Consider the following 5,217-nt stretch of genomic DNA (forward strand, 5'->3'; position numbering starts at 1 on the left):
GATCCGTTCTGAGGGAATTGAGCTGTTCTGGGTGAATCAGACTGGTGTTAAACTGACGAGATCAGACTCCAGGTATCAGATATTATCCTCATCAGATCACTGTATCATCACTCTGAATACAACACTCCTGAATGAAGATCACAACAGAGAGTGGAGATGTGAAGTTACTCAGAGAGATCAAGTCAAGAGCTCAGTCACATACACTGTCAAGAGTTCAGGTGAGAAAACAAGCTCATCAATCAGTTTTAGAGCCTCATGATGTCAGTAACATTAAGGACTTTTAGTGTCACTGAAGCAGATCAAACCGAGGAACAAAAGCTTCTTTCAGTCTGACAGAAGAAACTCAAAGCACTGCTGCAAACTAATGAACTGCAGTCGAGTTTAACAGTCCAAAAACTGCTGCTGGGAATAATGAAGAAATTAAAACTTGACAGCAAAATTTGTGTACTTCCGGCACAATCGTCTGTGAGTGACATCACCTTCCAATACAAACACACCCCTTAGTTTAGTCCCACTTAATAATGCATCAGAATTCAAATGCAAAAATCCGATTCCATTTGAATTTAGGCGGGTTACATGCACAACGCAGAGAGATTTAAATATGACAGGCTCATAAGTCGTAAGACATGGGAAATACAGTTGCAAATGGACTTTGCTTTTCCATTTGAAATTTTTGCAGTCACTGTGCATCCGCGAAAGCGAAAACACAAACGGTAATGCAAGATTTTAAAAATTCCTTTTGAAAAAAGTATGGAATATCCTTCCATAAAACATACTACTTTTGTCAAATAAAGAATTGTAGAGTTTCGGATGATTAAATCTTGTGGTTTGGAAAATACGGTATAGAAAAATATTTCACAGACACTTTGAAAACCTCTGTTTTACAGTTTGATGCGTCTGAACTAACATTCATCTTTTACAGCTCAAGCTGATTCAATGGCAGCAGTAACTTCTACACAAGGTACAGTCAAATGAACTTTCTCTGTCGTTTTACTGAATCCTCTCGTGTCCAGATTAACAGATTCATGTAATCACTTACATTAAAAGAGTAGTTTCAATTAAATAAAGTGAGGAAAATGAAGTGTTATATTATGGATTTTGAAAGTCAAGTTTTAATGTTTAGTTATTTTAGACTTTTTAAAGAGTTTCTGTTGAAGTTTTTTGGTTATAACTGTGCTGAAGAGTAGAGCTCGTGGTTTGGTTGTAGATGATGACTGTGGTGTTTGTTTGCTTCATGCAATGAACATAGATGTGCTAATACCAGTGCAGTGATAAACAGTGTTTTATTTGTTCACTGCATGCTATCTGTTAGCTGCATATTTCAACTGTACTCGGCATGATCAGTTGGTTTTGGGATTGTTGCTCTTTAGTCAGTCTGTGTAAGTCCTCTAGTCGAGAATGTGGAAAATAAGCGTTCATGTTTAATGGCTATTTCCAAACAAACACACAGACTGTGTGTCAATGCAAAATCACTTGTTTTAGTGCCTGATTTGTGAAAACTTTCTATTATCCATTATCTTGTGTAATAATTACTTACAGGCTGAGTCCATCTATAACGGTCTAAGCCATTAGAGAAATCAGCTCTATAAGAAAATAGACATTGAGATGGGCTCAAACAGACTATTCTGATTTGTGAAATATTTCACAGTGCAGTTTTTGTCTTTTAACCATTTCTTGAGTCCTTAAGTTAACATCTTTAATCTTTTAAAAAAGTAGTTTTTAAACGTTAAAGGCAGCACGTTATCATTCAACAAATAGACTATAACGGCCAAAAACACTCTTTTCAGACAAAAGTGGATTTGTGAAAACTTTCAGCGATCAATTTGACTCTTTCTTATTGTGTTTCAGTCTCATATAAAGGAGTCATAAATTATATAGTAACACCTCTCTTCTTAACAACTGCCGCTGTAAGCAGTGATGAGGGAACACAAAATGTGTCGTGTAATGAGCAAGTATAAAACTGTGACATTACTCAAACTCTGAGAAGAAATCAAGCCAAACTACAGCAGCAGCTCCTGCACAAGGTTCATCTTCACTGTCACACACCAGCAGTCGTTCTCACAGACTGGTTTTGTCCTCACAAATGTCATCTACAAACTACAAACACAACTGGCACTTTCCTGTGTCTCAGTAATGGACTGTCGTGAAAATGACCTCAGAGGACGTCAGTATTAATATCACTGTAATATTGTTGTAGTGTTCACGTTGTTGCTCGGCCAGTTGTTTTGTACATTGTGATTGACTGCTTTTTTAGTGGAAACTTTAAGATAATATCACACTTTATTGCTGCTGAACTATGAAGTGCCAACAGCAGCTCAGAGAACCAGCACAGCTGAACTTTCTATAAAATCCTCATCACAAGCATTCATTTTCTTAAGGATAATTATGCTAGTATTAAATGAGTCATTTATCATTTTATTTGTAGCAGTTGTTTGTCTATATTTGGTTAAACACAGTAATGCTGAATGTGTCGCTCTGTATCGTCTCTCTCTCAGTGATTGTGATTGCTGTCTGCGCTTCATTCGCTCTTCTCCTTCCTGCTCTGATTCTTTGGTTGATGATTCGTAGAAAAAGAGCCGGTGAGTTTTTAAACGGATTTAAAAGTAATGTTTTCTCGACTTTTTCAGAAATCGATTGTCATCTGCATTAGAGACTGTATTGAGTGTTTGATCGTAACTGTTCCCATGCATTATTTTTCAGCTGTCAGAAGAGCGACTGATGACTCTGTGGTGAGTTTTGTTGGTTGATCATGAGCTGTTAGTGTTCATGAGCTCCACAGAGGACTGACTCTGAAATATCACACTCTTATTACTCACATTAGATCATGACAAGTTAGTATATTTCTACTGTTTCTGCTCTAAAGCTCAGCGATAGAAATAAATAGAATGGAGCCAAACACACAATCAACACTTCCATTCATCCTGCACCCAGTGAACAATATGATTCATCTTCAATAATTTGTGTATTTTTTCATATCTGTGAATATTTGACAGTTACTCAGGTAATTTTCCCGTCATGTTACAATAGGATCTGTCATCCAGTGGTGGGACCAAGTCATTGTTTTGCAAGTCACAAGTAAGTCTCGAGTCTTTGCATTCAAGTCCCGAGTCAAGACAGACAAGTCCAAGTCGAGTTGTAATCCTCATCTTTAAGCTTCAAGTCCTAAACAAGTCATTAGTTCTGTTTGCCCAAATTAGCATCTCTGTATTAATTACTACAGTAAATTTCAAGCCATTGATAGTCCATAATAAGTATAATTAAGTATAATAATAATAAAGATATAATAATTAGTGGTGGTTCGTGGAGGAATGAATCATTGTTTGTGAACAAATCGTAGGCCTAAGTGAATGAATAATTTCTTTCATATTCACTGCTTCATTTTTAAATGATTCAGTGATTTTAATGAATCAATTTAGTCAAATATTTATAACTTGCTAATATGTAAATCAGACGCTCATTTATCGCCACCTACTGGCGTAGGTCTACAGAAATAGACATAGCTTTAATGAAGCTGAAAAGTATGGTAAATATATAACAATAGTTATAATGTATCGGCTACAAATCTTAAATGAAAATAAGAAACCATCAGTGAATGGATTTAATAGACGGAAGGAATGAATAAATGTGTTTTGTAGCTCTATATTATTTTATGTTCTTACATAGGCTATTCCTTCAACAAATACTGATAACAACAAATTATTCAAATGCCATGCTGTCACGGAGAGGAGCGCAAAATAGTAATATAGTTATAATCATGACACTGCACTGTCTTTATGTTATTCTTCATTCATAATAAAATGTTCATATTTTAATAATCCTACTAGGATTGAGTTAATATGTCGAGTTTACTAGTGATGTGTCGTGGCCACAAATAAACCGAACATGTTCGGCACACCGTTCAAATGAGGCATGCAAAAGTCAATGTATTTTGTGTCTCAAACTAATTCAGTAACCAGTAACCAGCTTCAGTAACCAGCTTATCACAACTCTGTTTTCTGTTTTGGGCTCAAGTCCAAGTCAAGTCTCGAGTCATTGTTGTTAAAGTCTAAGTCGAGTCGCAAGTCTTCTTTGATTATGTCGAGTCAAGTCGCAAGTCCTCAAATTTGAGTCTAAGTCAAGTCTCGAGTCAAGTGACTCGAGTCCACAACTCTGCTGTCATCATAACATCATGTCTGTATTTCACTTAAACTGCCACAAGACTCCTGTTTCACTTAAACGTTTGCAGCAGCTGTGTAAAATAATGAGCCTGCTTCACACAGTAGTGATGGATGGGCCTTTAAATGCTTGATTTGCTGTATTTTCACTGATGTTTAGGAGCAGACAAATGATGTGACTTATACTGAAGTTACTGCGTACAGTAAAAACCAAGCCAAAAAGAACAAGGTGAGCAAACACTTCTTGTCCTCTCATCGATGTCCACCTTCTCTCAAATCGTGACCCGTATCAGCTTTTATTCTTATATAAATGTGTGGTGAATTGAGCTCAAACCTCATGCTGTAATAACTGTGGGTTGAAACAGTAACTGTGATGTTGATTCAGGTTCGCTGTGATGATAAAGTGACTTACGCTTCCATCGGAGGAGCAAAAGCTGGAGCTCAGGAAAACTGCAGTCAACTTTACGCCTCTGTGAACAAGAACCATCACAAATCAGGCAAATAATCATACAATAATCACACGAGCAGAGCAATATCAACCTTATATAATGGACTCCTAATGGTTTCATTCAGTGCCATTATAAATACATTCAGTGTCTTTTACGTATTAAGAAACAAGTGAGTTATTGGTTGTTCTGGTCAGTTTGTCGTGTTTTTTGTACAGTAGCTTTCTGTGTGTCTTTATTATTAATTCAGGCTCTGTTTGCACAAAGTCTAGAAAATAGGACAGTTTTACTCGCTTAGATCATTCTCATTAAATCATTGATTATCTCGAGTGATTAATTAACTGTCAGCTTGCACTAATTATGAGAGCAGGCAAAGCTACATGATGATGTAAGCGTTTATCACAATATGACAGGAGTGATGATTTGATATTTTATAATGATATTTTTATGTCAGTAATAAAGTACACTTAAGGGTACTTTTATACAGTTTTACTTTTTTTTTTTTACTTTTATATTTTTTATTACTTTTATACACTCTACTCTTTTACTTTTATTACTTTTATACACTAAGGCCTGATTTCACAGACAGCTTAAGTCAGGACTACACTGTAAAAAAT

General features: G+C 36.0%; 1 pseudogene; it reads left to right on the forward strand.

Annotated features, from left to right (window-relative positions):
• Nucleotides 1-4,758, forward strand: part of LOC107749040 (uncharacterized) — a 7,221-nt pseudogene extending 2,463 nt beyond the window's left edge.
• The last annotated feature ends 459 nt before the right edge of the window (nt 4,759-5,217 follow it).

This window comes from Sinocyclocheilus rhinocerous, unplaced genomic scaffold, assembly GCF_001515625.1.
Source record: "Sinocyclocheilus rhinocerous isolate Xijiao unplaced genomic scaffold, SAMN03320098_v1.1 scaffold2756, whole genome shotgun sequence".
Lineage (NCBI taxonomy): Eukaryota > Metazoa > Chordata > Actinopteri > Cypriniformes > Cyprinidae > Sinocyclocheilus > Sinocyclocheilus rhinocerous.